The 27,291-nt window shown below is 45.5% G+C and overlaps 1 protein-coding gene, 1 long non-coding RNA gene and 1 other non-coding gene across 7 annotated transcripts in view; 2 read left to right on the top strand and 1 right to left on the bottom strand.

Moving 5' to 3' along the window:
* SEMA5A (semaphorin 5A) overlaps positions 1-10,134 on the bottom strand; it is a 472,280-nt gene extending 462,146 nt beyond the window's left edge. For 4 of the 5 annotated variants that reach the window (XM_053202205.1, XM_053202198.1, XM_027074198.2 and 1 more), the window contains exon 1: positions 9,639-10,134. The gene's annotated coding sequence lies outside the window, so the exon portion shown is untranslated. Of the gene's footprint in view, positions 1-9,371; positions 9,506-9,638 lie in introns of all 5 variants that reach the window. The other variant, XM_053202211.1, reaches the window with a different exon arrangement.
* Positions 10,135-10,215: 81 nt separating this feature from the next.
* LOC113603700 (uncharacterized) lies at positions 10,216-14,894 on the top strand. The gene is made up of 2 exons (XR_003425396.2): positions 10,216-10,592; positions 13,183-14,894. It is a non-coding gene; the product is annotated as an uncharacterized LOC113603700 (long non-coding RNA).
* On the top strand, positions 13,013-13,083 carry LOC113594916 (small nucleolar RNA SNORD123). The gene has a single exon (XR_003415412.1). It is a non-coding gene; the product is annotated as a small nucleolar RNA SNORD123 (small nucleolar RNA).
* Positions 14,895-27,291: the final 12,397 nt, after the last annotated feature.

Below are 27,291 nucleotides of genomic sequence, written 5' to 3'. Positions count from 1 at the left end.
CTGGGCACTGGACCCTTGCTCTGAAAACATCATCCTCCTTTTCTACTTACAGCCTGGCAATATTAAACTTAAATCATGAAAATGCCTACCTTTACCTCCTAGCTCAAACTTCATAGGAGTTTTCTTTGCTGACAGGTTGGCAAACTTCCTCCGATTTTAAACTTCAGAAAAAGGACAGGAAGTAAGGTAAGGAGGTATCTGCACATTAGCCTTACACAGCCCAGGGCTGGGAAGTGAACATTCCAGGCTCTTTCCTGGTTCCAAACTGCCAGAGTAAAGTTAGGATCCTATACGTCTTAGTGTTTAAAATCAATATTTGATGTTAACATCTGGATGCTTTCCAGAAAAGGAAATGGTTAGGAAAAAGTAAAAAATCGTCAAAAGTAATAGTCTAGGGGCGCCTGGGTGGCGCAGTCGGTTGAGCGGCCGACTTCAGCCAGGTCACGATCTCGCGGTCCGTGAGTTCGAGCCCCGCATCGGGCTCTGGGCTGATGGCTCGGAGCCTGGAGCCTGTTTCCGGTTCTGTGTCTCCCTCTCTCTCTCTGCCCCTCCCCCGTTCATCCTCTGTCTCTCTCTGTCCCAAAAATAAATAAAAACGTTGGAAAAAAAAAAAAAGTAATAGTCTAATGCATTTTCTCCACTGAGGACAATGTCTTCACGTAGTTCCCGACGTAACACTCCCCCTTATTTCGTTATGATCAATTCTAGCTATCAGAGCCGATACAAATCAACAGTTCTCTAAAGGAGGTCTCAAAGCAAGAGAACATCACATTGCTTCTTACTCCTGAGGTTTCAAAACTAAGTATCAGTCCTAGCGACATGGAAATTTCTCTAATCGTGTAACCAATCTGTTTAACAGAATGCCTAACTAGTTATCCTTGAAATCCGGGGAATATTAGCTCATTGAAAATGAAAGAAAACCACCACTAAAAAATACCCACGTAACCAGTGTGTTATTGACCAATTTAAACCGTCAAAAGTGACATCAAAAATAAAAATGTCACCCACCCCTTTGCCCTCTAATAAGCAAAAGGAAATACTAATGTAATCTCAAAAATAATTCCTTACCACTCACCAAAGATGAGTAATAATTTAGGATTGGTAATAGAAACACATAGTCATTTTATAACTATGACTCTTAATTTGCATCTAGGCTGCAAGTTTGGGAGCGGGCAAATGTGGGATAAGCCAATCAGAAGTAACATTGGGAAGAAGTCAATAAAGCTATCGCACTAGGATTTGAAATTTGGTCAATCTCAGTTGTTGCCTGCAACTACAAAGACTGAAGAAATTAAGCGTTGTTAGAAAATGCTTGTCGGAAACATCACAGGGCTGGGTAAAAATACTTTATTGCTAATGGAGAGACGCGCATGAGCTCTGAGGCCTGCAAGTTGCAGCCAGCTCTCGAAAAAGCCATCCTGGGTGTATCTGGAGCTCGGACAGTCTGTGCCAAAGTAAACACTCCCATGGAAAGTCACCATGTGGAAACCAACTGGTGTGGAGAGAGTAAGGTGCCCGAGAGAGAGCCGAGAAAGCCCGTGGCAGGAGGCAGAGAGGATTTTAATGCCCTAAACAGATGGAAGTTGCAATAAACAAGAGGGAACAGCTAAAGACACACCCCCACCCAGAGACAACAGTCCAAGAGCAAGGAAATTACAGGCAATTCATATGTAGCTCTCCCCATAACCTAATTTCAGCTTGCGCTTTAACCGCAAAACTCGTCAAAGCAGAATAGAAAGAGATAGAAGTGATGCTACGGCGACTCTTCCCCTCTAAAAGGAGAAAAACAAAACAAAACACTCTGCTTTAAGTACTCAGGCTCTGGGCATTTAAAAAATCTGCACCCTGCCACTGGATCTGGCTGTTAGAAGTTGCCTGCCTCACCAGCCGCAGGAAAAGCCGTGCTAAGCACAGGTACCAGGACCCAGAAGCAGGCATCGTTGAGGCTTTGCCCACCACAGGAAAGCAGCACTGTTTGTGAGCAGAGCAGTTCCCCAGAGTTCCAGACCCTGCAGCTCTGACCAGGAGATGCTGTGTTTCCAAAGACTGCCTCCCCTCCACCCCCAGCTGTGCCACATAATAAAACGGACAGAAGAACAATCCAGTCTAACGCATGACTGGGAACAGAGGGCACCAAACACACCCACGAGCTAGACTGGCTGGTTAGTCGAATTGAGTGATTTAATTCGGTTCTGTGGTCTCATCCAAAAGCAACCTGGGTTTGCTCATTTGCATAAAAGAGGTCACAATGCGGACACACTTCCCAGGAAGAGCCTCAGCATCAAAGAAATGCCCATCACCTCAGCATCCTCCAGCCTCAGCACCAGACTTTGTGAAACTCAGGGAAACACAGAATAGGACTGCACCTAAACGGCAGGATTTGTTTGGGCCGATGGCAGTTTAATTTTTTTTGTAATGTTTATTTTATTTTTGAGACAGAGACCGAGCATGAGCGGGGGAGGGGCAGAGAGAGAGAGAGAGAGAGAGAGACACAGAATCCCAAGCAGGCTCCAGACTCTGAGCAGTCAGCACAGAGCCCAACGTGGGGCTCGAACTCACAGACCACAAGGTCACGACCTGAGCCGAAGTCGGATGCTCAGCCAACTGAGCCACCCAAGGTGCCCTGGGCCAATCGCAGTTTAAGGCACTCAAATAGTAGAGATTATGTCACAGTTCCTTTTTTTCTTTTTAAACAACTTTTATTGAGATATAAGTTACATACTACAAAATTTACTCCTTGTAAGTGTACAATTCAATGGGTTTTAGTAAATGTACAGGGTAGGGTTGTAGGACTCTCCACAGTCCCATTTTAGAACATTTCCATCATCCCCAAAAGACCGGCCTGCCCATGGTCAGGCCCTCCCAAATCCCCATTCCCGGCCCCAGGCAACCACTAATCTGCATTCAGTCTTTATAGGCTTGCATTTTCTAGACATTTCATACAAACTGAATCATAGGATATGTGGTCTTCTGTCACTGGCCTCTTTCACTAAGCATAATGTTTTGAAGTTCACACACAGTACAGCATATATCAAGAATCCATTCATGTTATTGCTGAATAGTAGTCCATTGGATGGCTATACCACATTTCGTTTACCCACTCATTTGTTTTGGCTTATTAAATCTATAAATCCAACTAAGTGACCAGGCTTATTGGCCTATTCTCAGAAATAAGAAAGCCTGCCATATTTCTAAACTTAGTCCAGAATTCCTGAACTCTCTATAATGTATGAAGATATGTAACGAGGATTCCATGTTTCCTGGAATTTTTTGGGGGGGAGGGGGGTGCTATTTTTTTTTTTTATGTTTATTTATTTTTGAGAGAGACAGACAGAACACAAGCAGGGGTGGGGCAGAGACAGACAGAAACACAGAATCTGAAGGAGGCTCCAGGCTCTGAGCTGTCAGCACAGAGCCCAATGCAGGACTCGAACTCACGAACCGTGAAATCATGACCTGAGCCAAAGTCCAAAATGCTTAACAGAATGAGCCACCGAGGCGCCCCGGGAGTGCTATTTTAAATAAGTAAACAACATCTTTGAATTTCCATTTCTTATGTTTTAATACAGATGTCTTCAAACACATAAAGTGTCTTCATGCTAATTGCCAAGTCAAACTTCTCAGTCCCAGGTGCCCATCTCTCCTCCAGCTGAGACCATTCAGTGCCCCCTCAGGTCCCGGGTCCAAGGACCCCATCCTGCACTTCAGCAGCCACAGTCTGACCAACCCTGGACCCACACTCAGCAGGCAGGAGCCCAGCTTTCTTGGTTCTACCACTGCAAGCAAATTCAAGGACTTGTTCCCTTGACCTGTCCTCTGAGTCATAACTTAGTTCTAGTGTGTTTCGTGTTACCATTCCTGAGGCTCCACCTTGGTTACCAAACACCCTCACCACGCCTGCAGAGATGCCCTAGCACGCTTCCGGTCTCCTCCTCCCCTTCATCTTCTGGAGCACCTGTTTCCGTAAGGCTCCGAGGACACGACCCAGATGTGGGATTCTGACCCAGACCCAGCACGGAGGCTTGGCCATCTCCAAGTCCCTCCACGTACTCTACTGGCCACCTCTGCACAGGGACCTCAACAGAGCCTCCATCACCATCCGAGTCAGACAGGGACGATTTCACCACCGTCAACTGCTGCTGTCCACACCACCCCCTCCAGCTGCCCGCTCTGGCCGGGAACCCGGGGGTACCACCGCAGACCCGTCTCCAGCACCAGCAGGCAGGCCTGTCCCCTTGGGACTCCTCCAGTGCCAGCGAGTGCTCCCTCTAAGGCTGACGCCTCTCCCAACTGCCCTGCCCGATTAGGCAAGCAGCTCTGTTAAACCGTGGGCTTCTAGTAATTATTCTCCCCAGCTGCCCTAGAACTTTCTTAAAGTCAGGTCCACAGTTACAACACACAAGAATTTACACGGCAGACAGCTCAGAAGCAAATCCGTTATTTAGCTCATGCTGTATGTCAACGGACGTTAACAATGGCTTAACTACCACATCTGCTGGCCCAAGGGCGTTTAATATCCAGAGCAATTATCTTTGCTTTCTACCACCAGTTACAAACACTGTTGTCAGCTTTATAATCGGTCGAGTTTTACAGCCGGTCTAAATCTCGGTCCCGTAAAAGGAATCCCAGAACCCAGTTGCGATTCTAAAATCCATATGGTTGCAGGACGTCCAACACCCCCCCTCCCCCCCGGTCCCTGGCATCCGATGCGTTCTTTCAGCAGAATGCTAGTGCGGTCCTGGCAGCCGGCAGCTGCATCCTTGGTGGCTTCGGAAGCCCTCTCCCAGATGTGCCCCGTCTCCAGTTTTGTTACAGAAAGGGAAGTTCTTTGTGAGGAACTTTATCTAGAGTCAGTCTGGGAGGAATGCATTGCTTCCAGGAAGTTTAAGCCAAGCAGTAGCCATTTGATGATTCTGCAGACAACTCAACAGAAACCGTGTAGCAGGATTTCTCTTACTGCTTTTTTTGACTCTGCTTTTCTTTGCATAGGCACATCATAAATCGTTGTCAAATGTTGGGTGAATTTGAACTGATTGAAAGAGGCTCTATTTCCCTGAACAATTTGTCCTTGCTCAGTCCTGATTGTCACTTGCCTAGAACTTATTTAATTTCACATCTCAGCAAATACAGTATCATTGCTCCAGGAGAGCTGGCTTCTGATACCGTCATTCTCCTGGTTATTTATCATACATATCTGTAATTGAATTACCCGTTGCAGTAATGTGATCTACTCACAAATGTACATAAAAATGCAACATAACATACAACTGTTCCAACAGATACTTTCTCATCATCCCCCAGAAGCACAGGATGGCCAATCCAATCCTAGAGATACAGTGACTAGTAAGGAATGAAAAACGGGAAGATAAAAGATTAGTGGGTTCACGGCCTTCCAGAAATAAAAGATATTCACCCCCAGAAAAATTTATCCTCTTTCAGAATACAGTGCTTTTCAATATTCATCAGGAAACCAATTCTAGCACACGTGGGGGAGAAAAGAGAGCAAAGAGGGGAATGACTTTACTTTTTCCAAATGTAACAGTACTCTGCCAATATATTTTAAAACTCAGGAGAGAGACATAAAGTATGTCCACCTTTGCTCTTACCAGGCAACCATTTATCTTGAACAAAAAAATTAAAAAAGAAAGAAAGAAAGAAAGAAAGAAAGAAAGAAAGAAAGAAAGAAAGAAAGAAAACAACAACAACAGAGGGAAAAGAAAAAGAAAGCAGCAATTCCTTTCAAAAAAAAAAATTGTTTTCTTGAGCCCACTGTTGGGTTAATCCTATTGTAAATGTCATGCCCCAGGTGAAATACAACTTGTCTTTGAAGCCGCCTGGATTCAAAACACTGAAATCCAGAGACAGGTTTCCTTAGCTCCACAACCTGTAGATGGCAAAGATCAATCGTGTGGATACTAGTACATTACAGTAAATTACTTATGCTCCATCTTCTCTTGGATCAAATTTTCGCTTGCTTTACTCCGTTTGCCTTAAATTCCAAATCAAAACAAATTTTAGGTAGGCTCGTGGAAAGTGAAAAGTTTACTTGTGTATATGCTAGCTCACTTTAATTTTTTTTTTCTTCGTCTTGCTGTTAGGTTTCGATTTCATATATCCAGGTAACCAATACCTAGCAAATTCATCAAAGAAATAATATCGATATATTTATCAAGCATACCAAAAGCCGCTTCTTCAAACTGCTTCCCTACGAGCTATTCCTCACCTGTCGAATTTACCATGATGATGCTACCACTTGGTGCAGGGATTAGAGACAGCAGATTGCCCCCTATCTACAGCAGATCATTTCTACAAGGCAGCAAGCAGGGTGATAAAAATGTAATTTTCGACAAAGCTTCTGCGTCTCAGTTTTAAAAGGTTGCTGGAAAACATATGTGAAAATGTCTGTGTTGTCAACAACAATACACGAAGTAGGACAAACAACTCAAAGCACTTACATATACTCATCTCAGGACTCAAGAAAATAGTTCACTTTCTCTGCATAAATTTGCAAATAGATGCAGGTGGGCAGAAATGTACAAGGTTCCACACCACACACTTTGCACTTGGGCAGAACTCAATTTGTTAGATGCTGTAATTTACATTTTAAAAATTATTTAACACTAAACATAAAAATTTGTCACCTTGGTGTTATAATTATACCCTAAGCAATTGGTCTAAGTAACTATAGCAACAATTTCAGAAGCATTTTTAATACAACTTTGATATAATTTTAGAATCAAGAATTACAGAGGATTTACTGCAGGATCCAGGACTACTTTTCTCAAACACTTGTACATAAATTCTACTACAGAAGTGCCTTCCTAGACTCAGACATATTCTAAACTAATTTGTTCTATCTTGCACACTGTATGATGGGCAATGCAAACCTTCTGAGATTATGTTCTTATCTCAGTTATTTCTAGAGTTCATAATTACTTGCTTAGGTGATGGACTGCCTTTTATACCTTTGGCTGGCCATTTAGCAAAGTTCTTTCTCACCCACTCCCACTTTCCTGTATGTTTATCACAACCAAAGCCTTCATCTCAATGATCTTGTAACCCAAAAGAAAGACCAACGTTGGAGTCATTCAAAATACTTATCAAGCTAATAAAAATTATGCAATGATTCAGTTAAGCAGCTCTCTCCAACACCAAGAGCATTCAACATAGTCCCAAGGAGCTAGCGTACAACAAAGAAAAGTTTTTCAGTTTTAACATCTGTCCCTGAATTAAGAGTCTCCAGTGACTTTCAAGCAAGAGGTCTTACTGCAAAACCACGGATGGGTCTTCAGAAGGTTTGTGAACCCTCTAAAACGTAAGCGAAAGCTTACTCTGATGTGCATATATTCATTATGGCCCCAGAGCTGACAACTTTAACAGCCATTGCACTGTATGTTTCTATGTTCTGTTCTATCCAGACATGCTGAAGAAACAATTTTAAAAGGAAACGGCAGTGAAGAATGCAGGTTTATTTTTACCAAATTCTGAACATCTCAGAAACTGCTTTTGGACAGAGACAAGCTTTACCACCCAAGAGACCAAAGTCTTTGCTCCCAGCAGGGATCTCGCAGCTGTTTGCCATTAAAACAACCAAATAAGTTAGTGTAATTCCTAAAAGGCACAAAATGATTAGTACCATCCATCTTCTCCCTATTAAGGAAAGTATGCATAGACTAAAAGCATGTAAAAGCAGGTACCAGTTCATCACGTAAAAGCACCCACCAGTTCATGTGGGTTCCATGAGCGCACAAATGATTAGTGTGAACTTTCAACACCGTGGATGGGCTTCTATTTTGTGGTAAGGTTTTTACAAGAAAGAAACTCAAGGAAAAAGAAATCTGTCTTCCAAGTGGCCCAAACAATTACATTTCAGACTGCTTTTTCTTTAAAAACAAAATGAAAAATGGTTGGGATAAAAAAAAAAAAAAAAAATTCCCTGTTTCCTCTGATACAAACACAGGCATAGACCAGAAAAGTTATTTGGGTGATACACGATTCCAGGTATTATCTCCCTGAACTGAAACTGGGAACTGGTCACTCAAAGGGGTGCATGATAAACATTAACCCCTCTTCAACTATAAAATTGGCACAATTAGCAATTAACTTAATCCTAATTACATGTGACACGTCTTGCCTAGTAAAGAATGTTCTTTTCTTTCTGTGTCTACTTAGGAAAGACTAACTGTGGAATGAATAAACATATCTGCTGTTTCCAAACTTGGCCTTTATGACAGAGCTCTTCTCGATAAGCTAACTGTGACATACGATTGCTTTTCTTGAAAGCAAGATGCCACAACCATGCATAACTCCTGGCATTTTAACTAACATTCTCCAGAGGAACAGAACCTTGTCAGTACTAAACATACTGACAACACATTATTATTATTATTATTTACTTATTTATTTTTCTTTGAGTAAATAATCCCAAGGACGAAGGCAGACACGTAGACAGAAGAGTTTGCAGGGATATGTTTGTCTCTGGAAGGAACCTTTCTCTAGACTTGTGTTTGGCAACCACCTTTCCTGTCGCTTCTCTTGCAAGGCTGACAGCTCCCTCGGTTGAAGGATCAGCTCCCCCCACTTCCCCCCACTCCCAAGATGTGCCCAGTCCCCTTGTTTGTTGACTAGGACCCCCACCCACTCGCCCAGAGTACCTGCTCTCAGCATCCTGTCTCCCTCTTCCAGTGCTCGCTTTCAGCGCCCCCTGCCGGCAATCCCCGGGACGCCGCAGGCGCAGGAAAGTTAAATCCCAACTCTGAGCCGCCGCATCCAGGTACAAAGCAAGGAAAAAGGGCGAGGAGGTAGACGCGCTTCCCGCCAAAGCCCGGGGAATCCGGATCTGACCGCGCTAGGCCGGGCACTGGGCGCCGCGGGGAGGGAGCCCAGTCCACTCCTTGGCGACGGTTCCCCTGCACATCTCTGGAGGACCAGTTCCCTCCGGGGCCCAGATGTACCTCCGGCTCCGAAATCCTGAGCCAGGGGATGCGAAACCGTGGAGCCGCGAAGAAATGCCCGTGGAAAGGGACTCGCCTGGCGCTGCAAACCATCCGGCACTCCCGGGCCCCGGCAGCCCCAGCCTCATTCTCCCTCATTAAGCAAAGCGCTTGGCGGAGTTGAGCCCAAGTCCCACGGCCTCCCGGTCTCTCACACGCGCCGCAAAGCCCCCGTAACTCGAACGGGAAAATCTGCCCCAGCCGGCGGGGCTGCGAAGCCCAAGCCCCCGGGACCCCAGCGCATCGCCCCCGACTACGCGAGCCCGGACGCGCGCCGGGTGCGCGCTCAGCCCCCCACTGCGCACCTTCCCTAGGTGGTGGGTAGGGGTCCCGCCTAGCCAACGCCAGATCGCCCGCCGCGTCGCTTCCGCTCCTTACCTCAACGCGCTCCGACCTCGGCAAAGACAGGGACACAAACTTCCAGCCCGTGCACTAGCCCAAGTGTGGGTGCCCCGCACGGAGGGTCGTCCTAATCCCGTGCGCACGGCCACCGGCTCTCCCCCGCCCAGCGCCTGCCAGACCGACCCCACCTGAGATCCACACGACCCACCCGCCGACCACTGCCGCCCCCGGGTCGCGGCCAGCAACGCTGCACGGTCGGGGCTGCGGCCACGGCCACGCGGGGACGGGGCGGGGGTCGCTCACCAGGTGCGAGGCGCGTTCCTCCTGCCAGTCATCCGGCGCCTGGGGCCCCGAGCAGCTCTGAGGGTCCTCTTCGGTGCCCGGCGAGGGAAGTCGAGGCAGCGGCCGCCTCAGCCCCGTTACCACTTGCCCAAACCCACCCGCCGCTCGCTGCGCTCCGGGCTGGGGGCGTCGGTTTGAGCGCCGGGCGCACGGTTCCCGGGCGCGCAGCCGGGCCGGGGGTGAGCAGGTTCGTGCTCAGCGGGGGCGACGGACCGGGAAAGGCAAAGTTGGGTGCCGGAGCCAGCTCTGCCAGGCAGCCACGGGTCGGAGAGGGGAGCCCCCCGGGAAGGGCCACACGGGCCGGGCCGCGCCTGCGGAGGGTGGGAGCCGCCGCCAGGCGAGGGCCGCGGCCGGCAGGGGGCTGCGGAGCCCACCCGCGGCGGGAGGACGCTGCGCGGGAGCGGGCTCAGCGAGAGCAGCCGCCGCCGGCGCCGCCTTCCCCGCGAGTAGAGAGGCGCGGGGCGCGCGGGCGGGGAGCTCGGGGCGGGAGCTCGGGGCCGCCTCGCCCCGCCCCCCCGCCCCGCCCCGGCCCCGCCCCCGCCGCCGCGCCTCCTCCTCCCCTCCCCGCGCGGGTGAAACCCGAGCGCCCCACCCCGCGCCTGACCTCCCCGGGCCCCGCCCCCGCCGCTGCCCTTCCCGGGACGGGACCCCCTCCTCGCCAGCTTGCCCCCTGCACCCCAGCGGCCCCACTCCTTCCTCCCTGGTGCGAGTGCGCCCGAGCGTTGACTTTTCGGTGACTCCCTTTCCCCCGCCTCGCAGAGACCTTCTGTGGCTCCCCGCCCCCCCCATCCGGCCTCTCAGACGTGGCTCCTGGAGGCAGGGGGTGGGGTGGGGGGGAGGAGGTATAAAGGGCGGGAGACCTCGCGAGCCGAGACCCGAGACGTGGCGCGCCCACCCTGCCGGCCTCATCTCCAGGTACGTGCGCGTCCCCCGGCCGAATCTGGCCATGTTGGGGGGGGGGGGGGTGGGCAGGGGCGGCCTGGGCCTCCGGGACTCCGAGTTTGTGATTTTGTTCGTTTTGTGTGACATCCACATGTGTGCTCTGAGCTGGAAACTCCTAAAAGACCGAGGGTTGCTTCGGGTTCTTGGAGGAGCTATTTTAGGGTGCACCTCCCGGCTAGTTCGGCTGAACTTCAGTGGAATGAAGTTAGAGAAATGAACAAATCCGACCAACCAAGGGAGGCAAGTCAGGGGGGTCCCCAGGGAGCCACGCGGAAAAGAAAGCCTCGGATGGATAAAGTCAACTTGTCCAATTCTGGACCAAATGTTACTTGTTGCACTTTTGTCGGATCTTCGGCCTGTGGAGCAAGTGTAAAAGTGAAAAGATTCATGACTGGAAAGCATAGTACTTTCCAAAACGCCTAGAATTTGATACTTTGTTGCAAAACTTCCGTTTGGAACCCAGAGGGGTCGGGGGTCACTCTTCCCTCTGGATGGGGGTGGGGAACGGTATCTCTGGGCCCTGTTTATCCAGATCTCGGCCTCAGATGCCTCAGAAGGTGGCTTGGAAGTTTCCCTTGCATAAGGAAGTGCATGAATGCTCCCACCGCTGTCCCCTCTGCAGTGACATAGGATGCCCCTATGGCCCACATTCACACAACCGCTACAGGGTCTGGTTCTTCGGATTTGTCTGACGCGGAAGGGCCCGGTGTGCCCTAACTGTGCCAGTGAGCTCATCTCTAAAACAAAGAACACATCCCTGGCCGTGAGGCGTGGTGGCTCACGCAGTAGCCACGCAGATCCAAGAGGAGGACAATAGAAATAAATTCAAAGTGACATTGATTTGTCTTTATCGTCTGGAAATATTTTTTATATAAAAGATAATTCTGAATTGCTTTTCATAAAAGCAGTTCTGAAGGTTTCCGTGGAAGCTCAACCCAGCCCCAAATCTCCAGTTTCTCTCTCTCACTGGGTACTCAAGGGCTCACTCGGATTTCCTGTAAGACATCCAGAGGAAATGTCAGTGTTGGAGGGCCTCTTTGAAGAAGGATTGTTTCCTGAGTTGTGCTGGGGGCACTCCGCCTGGTGCAGGGCAGCTGCCTGGCTCCTGGAGACTTAATGGAAAGCTTAACACTTCCTTCTGGGCTTGGCACGAAGGACACTTGCTCCTTCCTAACATTCCCATTGATTCTTCTGCCTACGTGGCACAAGGGCCTTGAAGCCCTCCCTGGGAGGAGGCTGGGCAAGGTCTAGCCTGGCTGTTGTGCTCCTGGGGAGTTGGTGGAAGCGGAGGGACGACACTACCTTACGCCTGACCTTGCAGCCTTTGAGTGAGTGAGGGGACCTGTAGAGCCCCAGCCATCAGGAAAAAGGGAGGCAGAAATGAGGACCCATGTGTTTAGCTAATCCTTTTCAGTGCGCCTGAACATCATTACAGTTAAAGGCATGCACACTTTAAAAAAAAAAAATGCTTGGCATATAGAGAGTTAAGCACTGGGAAGAAAATACCTTTCTACACCATCCATACCCCAGGAGGGATCATAGCATCATGTTTAATATGTAACTTTATGTGTATGTGGGGCGGGAGTCGATTTTATATGCAATGTACGGGCTATAAGGAAGCAGTTAGAATATGTATATTTCATGATAACGAATTGCAAGCAAATTAATAATAAGAATGAGATAGTGCATCCTTAGTTTAAAGTGAAATGGACCCACACTGCTGGTGATTTCACCTTGTTACCTGGGGAAAGCTCCTTTACTTCTCTGAGCTAGTCTTTTCATCTGGAGCTTAAACCAACCTGCTGGTAAGTGTGTCCTCTGTTGGCATGAAGGAGATAGGAGGCAATGAAAGTGAGACCCTCGCCGGGGGCCCAGCACAGAGGTAGGCTCTTTTTTTTTTTTTTTTTAAGTTTATTTTGAGACAGAGCAGAGGAGGGGAAGAGAGAGAGGGAGAGAGGAAGAATTCCAAGCAGGCTCCACACTCATGAACTCATGAACTCCAAACTCATGAACTCCAAACTCATGAACGGTGAGATCATGACCAGGGCAGAAACCAAGAGCCGGACGCTCAACCGACTGAGCCACCCAGGTGCTCCAGAAGTAGGCTCTTCACAAAGAAAATTATTTTAAAGAATCCACAGATGTTTCCTTTTTCCAAATGAAATTTCTGAGTTTTTTTTTCTTTCTTTGAGAAGTCATTCCTCATTGAAGAACTACGTACATGAAGCTGCTTCTCATCGCACCATAAAGCTAGAGGTGATAATTTCAAAACAAAACTGTTTAGTTCTCTTCTTTTCAGGATAAAATGATAGCTCTCCTTGGACTGATTTTGATGAGCCATGCACATAATGCAAAAAAAAAAAAAAAAATATGAGAAACCTAGCCCAACACTTGGTGAAAATGATGAACCGTGGGGCGCTGATTTCATGTGACTTGAAAAACGCCATCCATTTCCTGATTCACCTTAATTTCTGTGTGGAGATGTGGGGGGTCTCTTACGTCTCTGAAATAAGTAACCAGTGTTGTCTCCTCTTTGTGTCTCTCCCTTCCGACTGAATTCCAGCCACGTCGCTGCCCTGCCTCCTCTGTGGAGCGGAGCCCAGATCGCCACCCAGAAGAGGCGAAGATGTGGCCGTAGGTCAGGAACGCCCTCAAAAGGAAACCTGGATATTTGTGATCTTTACGCCGCGAGGAGATAGTATGAATGTCATGAAAAACCTCCGTCCAGAAATCGTGGTCTCCAGGCGTCTGCATCGTCACTGGCTTTTCCTACAGAGGAGCCAGGGACAACATATCACAGTCCTCAACCACAGTGTTCTTGCACCCCGGTCTTCTTTCTTTTAGATCCATGCCTTTTAAGGATTGATTGAACTGCTGGATCATCTGATCAACCCCATCAGTGTTTCTTTGTTTACAGATGGCCACGTTTTGGTGAAAAGATAGGCCATTTTATGCCACGCTAGGATTGCCTAGTGCTCTTTGTTGTTCATGTATGTAAAGACCCATGATTATGGCTACAGGTGATGCAGACTTAAGTTTTGAGAGATGAGGCATCTCCAGGTCGGCAGAGCTTAGGGTGCCCTCAGCCCCTACTCAAGTCCCTGGAGCTTCACCAGAAACTCTTTAGGGTTCTTTTACCCAAGAAAGGCTCACCACCGCCCTTTATGTAGCAGCCGGCTCCCCTGTAAGCAGACCAGTTTTATTCAAGAACAGCAGCCCGGAAACCAGGACGCAATAGAAAGAAAATATGTCTGGCACATGTGAGAAGGAGCATATGTGGGCACCGTACAAGGGGCAGGTGCCCGGACCTTACATAGAAGGACTGGATCCTCTCTGTGGGCACCTGCTCTCAGCCCTCTGCCAGTCTGCGCCCTGGACACTCATCCTCTCCATTTCTCTAAGTTTCCACCCAAGTCCATCCAGAGCCTGCCTCGAGCTTCCCTTGTCTGGTCAGAGAAACATGCTTTGCCCCTGGCACCTGGGCGGTGGAGGTTGACCCAGCACAGCTTGACCTTCACACGACCCAGGTGAGTTCTTATCTGGGAACGCCCTGGAATTAATTCCACAGGTGAAAAACGCCTCATGGCTACATTCAGGGAGGCAGCCTACTTAAAGCCCGCCTGCTAAGAGCCACTGCAAAAACTGAAGGATACAACAGCCCGAGGCTACATTCAATGAGAGGTGCTCACTTAGTTTTCACTCAGAAAAGTTTAGTAATTCATCTTGCTTCCAGGAAGGGCCTGGTAACAAAAGACACTGCATATTACTTTAGTAAAACTTTTGCTTTTACTTCTGTGTATCCAGAGGACCAAAGTAGATTAGAGATCTGGAAGTATTTTTGCCTTTTCTTTATGGATGAATTTCTACCAACCCAATTTCCGTAAAAAAAAAAAAAAAAAGAAAGAAAGAAAGAAAGAAAAGAAAAAAAATATCCATGCTCAAAACACCTGAAGTCATTTTTTTTTTTAATAAGTATAGTATGGGGAGAAGGAAGAAGCTAGGTTTAAAAGATTCTTGGAATCCCTAGAGGAAATACAGATGGTTTATAGCATGGAAATAAGCATCCGTATGGTTTCCTAAGTGGTATTTTCTGACATTGGGCCTTGTATGTATCTCGTATCTACAAGCAAATAATTGCTATGCTGGAATCCATGTTCTTTTTATTCCTCTGTCTTTGGAAATAGAGCTTTGGGGGGAACTAAGTCCCTTTGGAAATATATTTTCAAAAATAATGTTAGTCCTACATAGATTTAGGAATAAAATACAAATTGGTCTGCCTCTTTATTCCATCATTCAACGAGGAGATTAACTCATAATGACCTTGAGTTCAATGAAAAGAGTATCTACTAAGTGAAATTGAACCAATGGGCAAAGTGTCTCCTGAATCCTGCAGCAAATCAGTGGGGAGACGAGCTGTCAAGGGTCCTGTTGCCCATCTGTCAAGTCCCATTACAGACCCTTCCTTTCATTCCTGTTGCTGTCGCCTTAATTCAGAATGTCAACTTCTCTCATCCCGAATCCCACCACCTCATACTGGTCTCCCTGCAGCTCTCAGTCTATAACGCACACCTCAGTGACCATCTTCAAACAGCAATCCAAATGGTCCTTAATAACACAGACTTCCTTGATTTTATTTGAATTGCAATCTGCCCAGCTCAAGAAAAAAATTCCTGAAGCTAGGTGAGACCATGGAACTTAGCTGTGACAAATAAGACGTAAGTGGGTGCAGCTCCAAGTACAGCTTCATAAAAGGGGCCAACGATGAACACCATGATTTTTCGTGCCTTTCCCTCTCCATGGGGATTTCTGCCTGGAACTTGATTGTGGTAGCTGAAGTTCCAGCCACCATCCTGGACTGTAAGGTAACCTTGATGATACAAACCTTGAGACAAAGATAGTAGAGCTAAAAAATAGAGCCTAAATGCCTGGTGACCCTATGGAACCCCCATGTCAGCCTAGAATAGCCTAGCTCCAAACCATAACATGAGAAAGAAATAACATTCCCTTTTGTCTATCCAGCATTGTTCTGTTCTGGATTTATCAGGTCCCTGCTGTCTTCCCTCCTCCCCTCCCTCATTCTTTGCTTTCCCTCTTTCAACCAGGATTGTTGCATAGCATGTGCCCAGCATATGGCCGCACATTAGGAACAGAATAGAGAGAAACCGAGAAGATCCCTGTCCTTTCAGGACAAGCATCATCAACAAAATGGCATTTGAGCTGACATTTAAAGGATGATTAGTGACTTAACGAGAAACGGGATCATTCAGGGGAAGAGAGTGAGGTCCAGGGAAGAGTGGAAATATTAACTTTAGAATTTAACTCAAACACACTTGTTAAAATGCCATGGAGAGTAATAGTAATTGCAGAAGAACAGCAATGGGTACAATCTTATTAAACAGTAGAGAGGAAAAAATATGAAATAAGGGAATTTGATCAATCCACTAAAAGGCTGAAAAGAGAACGAAGACAGAAATGGAAAAAAAAAATGCAGAGTGGAAAGAACTAGTAGAAATTGGTAACCTCGTAACATTGCATTATAGCAGAATGCAGAGAAATATGATGGGAAAAGATACATCAGGCAAATATCAGTCACAATAAAACTAGTTTACAAATCCCAATATCAGAAAACTGGATTCTAAAACAAAATTCTTTTTCAGTAAAAATATTCACCATCGAAAAAAATTCAGCTCATTAGGAAATACAAATATGTATGCAACTAACAAAATGGCTTCAAAATATAAAAGGTAGGGACACCTGCGTAGCTCAGTCAGTTAAGCACCTGACTCTATTTCAGCTCATGTCATGATCTCCCAGGTTTATGAGATCGAGCCCACATAAGGTCTGTGCTGACAGTGCAGAGCCTGCTTGGGATTCTCGCCCTTTCTCTCTCCCTCTCTGTCTGTCTCTCTCAGAATAAATAAACTTTAACAAAAACAAAACAATAAAACATACATACACACACACACACACACACACACATATATATACACACACATATATGATGAAGCACATTCCTGCCACTAATTGATAAATCCAAGGGGAAAAATAGTATGAATTTAGATATTCTGAAAAAAGCAATTAGCAAAATTATTCTAATAGAAGTACTAAATACTCAGGCAAGATTTACAAAACTTAAGTCTGGGGCCACAAAGCAAGCCTTGGTGAATTTTGAATAATCTGCATTATGCGATTAGGTTACAAATTAATAATTTAAAAATAATTGAGAAAACTTACATTTGTCAGTTGTAAGCCACATTGCCAGTAGCATGTGTGACAAAGAAATGGTAATGGAAGTCAGGAAAATTCGTATGTTGTATGAAAATGGAACATTTAAAACTTACATAATGTAGCTAAAGTAGTATTTACAGAGAAATTTAGCCTTGAGCACTTGTATTAGGAAAGAGGCGCTGAAATTAACAAGACAAATGCCCAACTCATTAGGAACAAAGCAAGGGAAAGAACATAGTTATTAATATCACATATTAATAAGATAAACTACAAAGTTACAAGACAGCAAAACTAAGCTGTTTAAAAAATAATAAAATACCAATAAAATAAGCAAACATCTGGCAAGGTATATAATTCACTAGAAATTTAGCTTTAGGAAACTAAAAAAGTGAAAATCCAAATACATTTATCACCAGTAAAGAAACTGAGTCAGTAAGCAAACAGCAAGTAAAATAAACAAGATGGATGATTTTCTAGGAAGATTCTACCAAATATTCAAGGCACAATTAATCCCTAGTTTATAAAAGTTATTCCAGTGCATGGAAAAATGATAGGCCAAACTCCCCCCAATTCAAGGATGTCTTATCATTAGAAAATATAGCAATATAAATCACCTCTTCAGAATTAAGAAGAAAAACCATATGATCATTTCAATAGCTACTTAATGTACTTCTATGAAATTCAATGTACATTTGTCATTTAAGAAATACTTCTTGGCTTTTGGATTAGTAATACGAAGGAAGTTGCCCAATTTGATAGACTATCTTTCAAAAACAGAATCCACAAAAAACTTGACATTTAATCATGAGAAGTTGGAGACATTCAGTTGAAAAGAAATCCAAGACAAGCAAGTACATTTCTATCCTTCCATGTGACACTGAAACCATGATTGTAAAGGAAGAAACAAACTTAATCTCAAACAATAGAATTGTCTCCAGCGAAGCCACTTAAGAACATCTACAGATAAGTAATTAGAATAGAGAGAAAGTCTGCAAATTTGCTACAAAAAAATCTCAATATATAGATCCATTTGGCTCCCATAAACCAGAAGCCAAGATAATAAAATATAATATAGAAAAATTAACATTAACAAAAAAAAATCGGTATGTTACCTAAGTAATTTTGGCAAGAGGTATGTTGGATCTCTGTGGAAAACCTATAAAACTAAGTTTAAATATCTTAAAGAAAAAAGATCTTCAAAAGTATCAAAATAAATTGATGCTATCCCATATCTGTGTGGAGTGATTCAGTATTTATAATGTCTTGAATATGAACTATTCATTCAGAAATATCCACGCTCCCCAAATTCATCCATAAATACAATGGAGATCCAATCAAAATTTCAACTAGCTACATGGAACTTAAGTAGACCCTAACAGTGGTAAGCAGAGCAAAGGCAAATGCCTAAGAGTGATTAAAGAATTTCTGCAGGGGTGCCAGGGTGGCTCAATCAGTTAAGTGTCCAACTCTTGATATCAGCTCAGGTCATGATCTCATGGTTCGTGAGTTCGAGCCCCACATCGGGCTTTGCACTGGCAGCACAGAGTCTGCTTGGGATTCTCTCTCTCCCTCTCTCTCTGCCCCTTCCCCTCTCATATGTGTTCTCTCTCTCCCTCTCTCTCCCTCTCCCTCTCTTCTCTCCCTCTCTCTCTCTCTCTCTCTCCCTCTCTTTCTCTCTCAAAATAAATTTTAAAATAAATAAACTTAAAAAAATAATTTCTGCAGAAAATGAACAAGGAAGGTAATCAATATTGTTCATAAAGCTACAGAAATTGAGGCATTGAGATATTGGCATGGGGACAAAGTGAGCAATGTAACAGAGGGCCCATGAACAGACCCACCTATATGCTATCTTTGATATGTTACAAAGGGGCCCACTGGGGAGAGGTGCAACTCAATAAATGAGTCTAAGACAGTTGAGGACCGTGATGTAAAAACACCGAATCAGATACCCACCTTAAGCCATTTACAGAAATAACTTCAAAGTAGATTAAAGCCAACACGAGAAACAAAACATTAAAACATTTAGGAAAATGTATAAGAAGCTATCTGTATGACCTCTGGGTGGGGAAGCAGTTCTCAAAATAAGATACAAAGAACAGCCACGCAGAAACGAAAAAAAATCAATATAGCAAACAACATTAAAGTTTAGAACTTCCATGTGATGAAATACAACTTAAGCGCAAGCCATAGCTGGCAGAAATTTCCGTGCATACAAATGACAAAAAATGGCAGACAGAATATGTTTTCAAAGTCCTACCAATCCACTGGAGAAGGAGGAAATGAGAGGAAACTGTGCAAACGAAGCAGGAAGCTTCCTCGATGGCCAATAAACAGAAGAATAGAATAAAACCGCCCGAATCGTGCTAGACATGTAATTAAAAGAAGGTGGTGGCATGTCATACCAATCAGACTGACAGCAGTGAAAAAGTCTGGCAATACCAGCTGTCATCACGTACTGGTCAGGGAAGCTATGGAGGTAGAAAATGGTACGATCACTTGGGAAGGCATTTTGGCCGCTCTTGTAACGTTGAAAATGGACACTCCATATAGCCCAGTTAGCAAAGTTGCAGAGGATATGTAGTACACTGCCAGTTTGTATAAAGTATTAAAACTAAAATAAACCATATCTATGTAATGTCTGGATACATACACAGCAGTGAAATAGCACACAGAACTGATGGACACTAAATTCAGGTTGTTTATTCCTGGGCAGATGGGAGGGAGATCATGGGAAGATAAGGGTTGCCAACTTTATCTGTGCTTCTGTTTTCCATGAAAAAAGAAATAAGGTACGAAGCAAATATTGAACAATGTTAAGGTTGGATAGAGTCGGTTCAGTGGGTGTTCACTAGATTATTATCCTTTCCCGTATGCTCATAAGATTTCATAATTCAATAAAAAAGTTTAATGGGAAGTAAGGAAGTAGAGACAGTAGGCAAAAGAAAGCTCATTAGAGCAGTTTTGTCCCAAAGAAGAACAAAGAAACTGGTAGCAGCTGGAGGGACATGAGCACACAGGGCTATTTTTAAAAGTGGGTCATTTCAAGCATATTTATACATTGACTGAAATACCTTCATGGACAAAGAAATTGACGGTGTACTAGGGAAAGAAGGTGATTGTAGGAACAAAGGCCTCGGAAAGATAAGAGGCAGTAGAATTTGTGTTTGGAGAGAATAGGGGTTGTCTCAGCATTGTCCTGGGAGAGAGGACCACATAGAGATGGAAGTTTTGTTCGTGCAGAGGAAGGCCTGTCCCTCTAAGAACTTTTGTTTTTCGAATGATGTATAAGGTCAGATTCACATGAGGAGTAGGGAGAGGGCGTCAGCGTTGAGAAGAGAAGAGAAGGGAAGCTATGAAGCCAACGTCTTGGAAATCGAGAAAACAAACTTACTGGAATCTCCATGCTACATTGAATGACCAGCTGAGTCCTGTGGTCATCATCCTCAAATGAGCTCCATCCACATGCTGGGATTTTCTCCAGCAAAGTTCAGCAGCTCAGGCGCTGGTGCAGGGAAGGCCAAAGATTGGGTCGCACCAGGAGATGGTTTCCCCAGGCAACGAAAAAAGAGAGAAGCAGGAAGGCTGAGGATGTTCGCAAAGAAGTGACTTTAAGGGTAGTCATACAGTGTAAGCTAAGTAAAAGGACATGGGGACAAAAATAAAGATGGTGTCAGTGGACTGGAGAATAAGATGAGGTCAAGGAATCACTGCACTGGGAGCCTGGAGAAGGATCCCCAGAAGTTGTTATGGGGGAGGGTAGGTTAAGGAGGTGCAGTGGTCCAAGATTTGTCCATGACAATGGGACCAGAGCTGGAGAAGTTTATGGTTGTTGCAGGTTATTGTAGGAGGGCAGGTGGGTCAGGGAAGAAAGTCAGCCTCTTGGATGTGTGATGAATATAGAGATAAAGTCACTAAGAGGAATCTTTAGTGAATGAGGTAGAGTGACACAGGAAGTTTGGGAGACAACTGTGGGGAAAAAGGGGCACTGCTGTGTTCATTTCACAGTTTGAAAATGCGGTTCAGCGAGAACGTGCCTCTAGGAAGCAGCTTGCAAACTAATAACCAGAGGAACCCAGAAGTGTCTGACTCCAAACTCCATATTCTCTTTCCTGTACCAATCTCCTTGTGCAAGTTTCGACACAGTAAACTTGAATAACTATACAATGGAATTTGATGTTAATCTTCCAGTACCTTCTCTGGACAGAGCTGGTCATCACGACCCTTAACTGATGTGACTAATCAGGAATATTTGGGGAGTTTTCTCACATACACAAGCCCAGGCTGACCCTGCACCTAGTGATCAGTCTCTAGGGGATGTGTGCAAACCTATGATTTTGAAAAAGCTCCCGAGATGAGTCTGATACACAGGTACTTAACAAACATTAACCTCAGGTTATTGTCAGCACAAAAGCTCACCTGTCTTTAAAGCAGAAATGTTCTGATATTCCTGAGAAAGAAATGATCCAAGAGAACAAAGACTTAAGGGCCCAGTTGTGTTTTTCTATCCATGTCTACGCTATGGCTCTTGTTCCAAGTACTCTATATAGCAACTCATTCCATATTAAGCTGTATTGAGAGATATGTTTTCCTGTTCAGAATCTTATGTTTTCACAGAACATTCTTAATATTTGCTTGTCTTGCTTAAAGATTCGCTAAAATACCAACTTTCACCAATAGGTTTCTATAAAATGTTTTGCTTATCTGTAATATCTTCTGTAAAATGTTGCCAACTTTATTACTCTAGAGATGGCCAATCTTATGGGGATCTCTCTTTTGTCTGTCTGTCGGTCTCTCCCTTTCTCTCTCTCACTCACACACACACACACACACACACACACACACACACACACACACCTCTTCTCTTCTGCTAAGATCAGATTTTCCAGCTTTGTGCATAATCAAAGGAATAGCAACTGGGAGAAAATTTCCCACTGAGTAGCACCAAGAAAGACCATTTTGACCACTGTTTACTTCCCTTCTATCCTTTCTTCCACAAGCTCAACCAGCACAGACATGATTATTTAATTATGCCAGTATGAGAGCTACAATATTTATTTCACCTTTCCCTGCCCCCAGGAGATGATGTCATTCCAACTCGCCCCAGGAAAACATGTCAGGATCTTGGGCAGGTGAGGAAATGGCGTGCGGTTTTACCTAGTTCCTAAAAAATTGTGCCTCACCTTCCAACTTCCACCCAGTTCAATCATGGTACATGGAGTAGGCTGGATTGTCTTCTGTTTCATTCCCTAGCTCTTTGTGCAGTGCACAGGACATGATTCATCCAAATGTGATGACTGCATCGGTGAAGTCACAGACATCTGAGGCTCAGGCAGTCCTCAGTGAAGTGGACTCCCAACGTGCCATTCACGTCCTGCTAGAAGGCGTAGGTGGGATTCAGACAGCACTGCTGGGGGTATCGGAGGCTGGATCCTCACCACCTGCACTACTAGGCCAGGAATTGCAAACTTTGCCTATGAAGGCCAGGTAGGAAATATTTAGGCTCTGTGTAAACATGCGATCTCTGTTGCAATTCAAATACATAGACCAGTTGGGTTTCGATAACACTTCATTTACAGAAGCAGGGGTGGGGGGGGTGGGGACATCGCCTCCCACCCTGGGTTGGTCATTGAGACCTGCTCGAGACCGACGGTGGTAAACTTGAGGTTGCCTCAGAATCATCAGAAGGGCTCATTAGAACCAAGCTGGTGGCCAACACCCTCTTGAATTTTCTGATTCAGTAGGTCTTGAGTGAGGCCCAAGGCTTTCCGTCGTCAGTCTGTCTCCAGGTGATTCTGGTACGCAGGGTTGGGGACCACGCATTCAGAACCACTGCCCAGAGGAACATTCATACCCATAGCCTGCACGTCACCTCTTGAAAGCAAATCAGAATTAATAGGACATCTTGCCTTTCCTATGACCAAGTCCCTATCCTGTCCTTCTCCGTGCAGTCTTTATTCAGGAATTTTTGTTTTCTGGAACATCAGCTCTTTCAGACAGGGATTCTGAAGAATCCTGTCTTGTCATTCACAGTGCCCGGCATAGTGGCTTAGGTGCTCAAACATGTTTGCTTGGAGAATGAAAATAAAATGAATGGCTGCATTGCTGGGTTAGATTAGTTCCAACAGTTTTAAAAATGTGATAAAAATACTAAGGATCTGGGTATATTGCTCTGACTCAGAGAATAACATTAACCCGTGGGGAAGAATCGTTTGTATGGAACAGTAGCTCATTTTTTCCAGTTCACACATTTAAGGGAAATCTACATTTTGAAGATGGTCCTGAGTTTTGTCCCAGTCATATTAAATGTAGCCTGCATTGAGTTATGAGTCTCCATCAGAAGAAACTCTTGCCTGTCAAGAGATTGTTCCTTCGAGATCGGGGACGAAAGGAGATTCAGGCTATAGGTTTCACAAAAGGCAGTACCAACCTAGGCAATAAATGATCTTACGGTGGAAAGATTGGGATCAGCCTGACTGGACATGTCCAGAAATAGCTAGAGCAGAGGACCGCCTGCCCGGACTGATTTCCCCCTCGGGGTAAATAGCCAGGTGTCAGGCGAGGACCAAGGCACGTACGAATCTCAATGCTTTGGTGGAACCATAGAGGCATCAGGGCCCCGTGGTTCCCTTGATTTAGAAAACCGGCTGGGAAATTAAAATGTCCTCCGAACGATTTGAATTGGGAAGAAGACAACCTCATTTAGTTTCAGAGCATGACTTTTCTCCCCGCCACACCCCCAATTCTGAGAGAACCCGACCACAGTAGCCGAATGTAAAGGCCACTTGCTGTCTGCAGTAGGCATGCATCAGGGCTTTCCTGCGTCCAAATGTTCATTTCAACTGACAAAACACTCTCGGCACTTTAATTTTATTTCATAACGAACAGGCAAACTTAACTTCTAAGCATTTTTATTCCGAGTTTAATGGCTCACACTCCCGAGGTCGGCAAGCAGATGGAGTTGAAGACGAGAATGTATAATTGCAGATCATGAAACTGCAAAATTAATATTACTTTGTTAATGTCAAGATAAGATTTGAGAGCCAGAAGGGATTTTCAAGATCATTGATCTTAAACCTCATCACACACAGGAAGACAGTGAGGCGGAGGGATGGCGTGTCCTTCCCAGACTCACAGAGCCAGCAAGGGACAGAACTACGTGTGATGCCGCCTCCCGGCACCCAAGCCAGTCCTCCGGCTCCTGGGCTCCACTCTCCCCATTGACTCCTTTACAACAAAGGGGCTCTCATTTTTCCTCTGCTGCTTTACCTTCCAGTGTACATGTATGGGAGAAAGAGCGAGAGAACGTGTGCACATCTGCGATGGTTATTTGGCTATAAATTTTAATTTAGTGCGCCGTTTTGTGATATTTCAGAATTTACTTTGATGTGTTAACAGAACATCAAACAAAATCCCCGATGGCATGAATCAAGAATGACTTACCCCCACTACGTGTAGTAGTAATGAGGATCTGATTGGGCCGTATATGACAGAGACCCAAAATAACAGGCACCAAAACCCTGGAGGTTTCCAGGTGTAGGAAAAAGCCAGAGAGCTGTCATGATGATAATACCTCACACATACGTCAGGGGCCTGGTTCCTTCTCTCCATAGCTCTGCAATTCTTAGAGGGCTTCCCATGTGTTCATGGGTTAGCATGGTTAACTACCACCCCAGAAATTCTAGCCAGGAGGGAAGGGAGAGGAGAAAGGAGAAAGGGGGTGCACAATCCTTCCCTTGTGCCCATGCCCGGGAAGCTGCACCCGCGTTTCCCTGATTGGAACTTAGTTAAGGGGTCAGACTTAGGTTCTGGGTAGCCACATGCCCAGCTAAACATAGTTTATAGCATTGTATACTACAGAAGAAACAGTGGTTACTGCTTTCTGCCATAGTTGGCCACTCTGGCCATCCACATATCTGTGCCTACCCATCTTGTCACGTGAAGAACCCAGTACCCAAAGCAGGCAATCCCTAAGTCTCATATTGTGAGTTTATGGCACCTACATGACATGGTCCCCCACAGGGTCGGTCCCCTCAGGTTAGCTATAAACTAGAAGATAAGTTTCCTGCCCATTCATCACATCTAATATGTAATGGTGGAGCAGGAGCAGAAGACCTCAATGGAAAAAACGTCTCCCACTACTGATCAGCATCAGGAGTTTTGATCTGCTCCGTTTCCGAGCTGGGCCGGTTCACCCCTCCTTAGGCAACCTGGTGGTCCCCAGCTCCCAGGAGTTCACCATATTGATGCCTAAACGTCCATCAACTGATGAATGGATAAAGAAATTGTGGTTGATATACACAATGGAATACTACTTGGCAATGAGAAAGAATGAAATCTGGCCTTTTGTAGCAACGTGGATGGAACTGGAGAGTGTTATGCTAAGAGAAATATGTCATCCAGAGAAGCACAGATACCATATGTTTTCACTCTTATGTGGATCCTGAGAAACTTAACAGAAGATCGTGGGGGAGGGGAAGGAAAAAAAAAAAAGTTAGAGAGGGAGGGAGCCAAACCATAAGAGACTCTTAAAACCTGAGAACAATCTGAGCGTTGACGGGGGCAGGTGGGAGGGAGGGGAGGGTGGGTGAGGGGCACTGAGGAGGGCACCTGTTGGGATGAGCACTGGGTGTTGTATGGAAACCAATTGGACAATAAATTTCATATTTACAAAAAAAAGAAAAGTCTCCCAAAGAAAGACAAATAACAGCGACAGGGACTTACTAGTTTATAAATCCTTCTGAAGAGCCTCTGCCCACGAGTGGCGTCACTTCCTTGGTCACCCTCCGGCAGACCTCTCTGGAAGAGCATCCTTGTCCATGGTCTCCCCTGGCCCCTGGCTTTGTCTGCTGAGAGCGCCCCGCTGGTCTCTCTGTGGTCCAGCTGGGATGTGCGCAACTTTCCACAGCGGGAGGCGGTGGGTCACCAGTCACATACTTATGTAGCCTTGCCTGGTGGCTTCGTTGGCAACAAAATTTCTCAAAAACTTAGCGGGGACTGCCACTTAAACCTTTAAAATTCAGCATTTTTATTTCTTTGCCTCTGTGCTCTGCCAAAATCCCTTTCAAGTTCATGGGGACTAACTCGAGAGCGTCTGGAACAATAGCCTTGATGGGAAGGAAATTTCCTTCTGATGTCCCTTTGTCTGACAGGAAGATTCTTGTCTGGGGAACTCAAGAACAATCTCTGATTACCCTGCTCTGCCTCCTGCCTTGCGGTCCCAATGCGCCGCCTCCTGTCACTGGTTCAGTCTGGGGTAGAGTTTGGATTTATCAACCCTACAAAGTCCCAAGAGGACACTCCCTCCACTCGGTTGACGATATGGAAGTGAGTCTGTACCTCCTGAAGGAACGTGACTTAGCAGAGCTGTGTTCCTTCCGTTTTTGTTTACCGTCTGGCTGACTTCGTTTTAATTCACCTCTTACAGATCAGGTAGCAACCTGAATGCACCAACCTTCTGAATTTTCTGACCCTTTCCCCGTTGGTGATAGAATGTGTTCTGCCTCCCAAGATATTGTAGATGACCACACCCCTGAATGTTTGGTCCACCCAGAACCAGGATCACCAGCTTCCCAGTCACTAAGATCTGTGTCTTCACCACCCACTATCAAAATGTTTCCTCTAGGGCTGCTTGGGTGGCTCAGTTGGTTAAGCATCAGACTCTTGATTTAGGCTCGGGTCATGATCCCAGGATCGTAGGATCGAGCCCCACGCTGGGCTCCACGCTCAGCTTGGAGCCTGCTTAATATTCTCCCTCTCTCTCTTTCTCTCTCTCTCTCTCTCTCTCTCTCTCTCTCCCTCTGCCCCTCTCCCCAACTCACACTCTCTCTTTCTCTCTCTCTCAAAAAAAAAAAAAGTTTCCTCTAAGCCAATGACATCCATTTTAGGTCCTCACAAAGCCAACATTGTACCTCTAGTCTGGTCTATAGATTTCAGAGTGGGAGAGAGCATCCCAAGTGATGGTGACATAAGCCCAGAAGGAGTTTAGCTCCTTCTCACATAAGATCTGAACTGCTCCACAAGGCTCTGCTCCACAAGGCTCGTCAGGCACCCAGGCTCCTTCTTTCTTGTCGCTCTGCCATGCCTTGGCGATTGTCTTGCCTTCATGGTCCAACCTTTCTTACCACTATATCCACCAGTAATGTGGGAGAAAGAGGGACAATATGCCTTTGTTTGTTACGGCACAGCTGGGAGATTTCACCCATCCTTTCTGTTGAATCCCATTATTCAGAATTTAACCTTGAGAATAAACTCACTTTTCGGTATGGCTTGGTGCCCAGACAAAACTCCGGGTTTTTATTGCTATAGAAGGAGGGGAAGTCAGTATTGTGGGGCTTGAGTAGTCTCTGCCACATGGTAGAATCTGTTTAAGGTTAAGCATAAATATCCAGGAAATAACCTATAATTAGTTTATAGATGTAATCGCAGTGTGACTATGCTAAAT

Source organism: Acinonyx jubatus, chromosome A1 (genome assembly GCF_027475565.1).
Source record: "Acinonyx jubatus isolate Ajub_Pintada_27869175 chromosome A1, VMU_Ajub_asm_v1.0, whole genome shotgun sequence".
Taxonomy (NCBI): domain Eukaryota; kingdom Metazoa; phylum Chordata; class Mammalia; order Carnivora; family Felidae; genus Acinonyx; species Acinonyx jubatus.
Note: the sequence above shows the minus strand (reverse complement) of the source record. Positions and strands in the feature narration are given on the sequence as shown.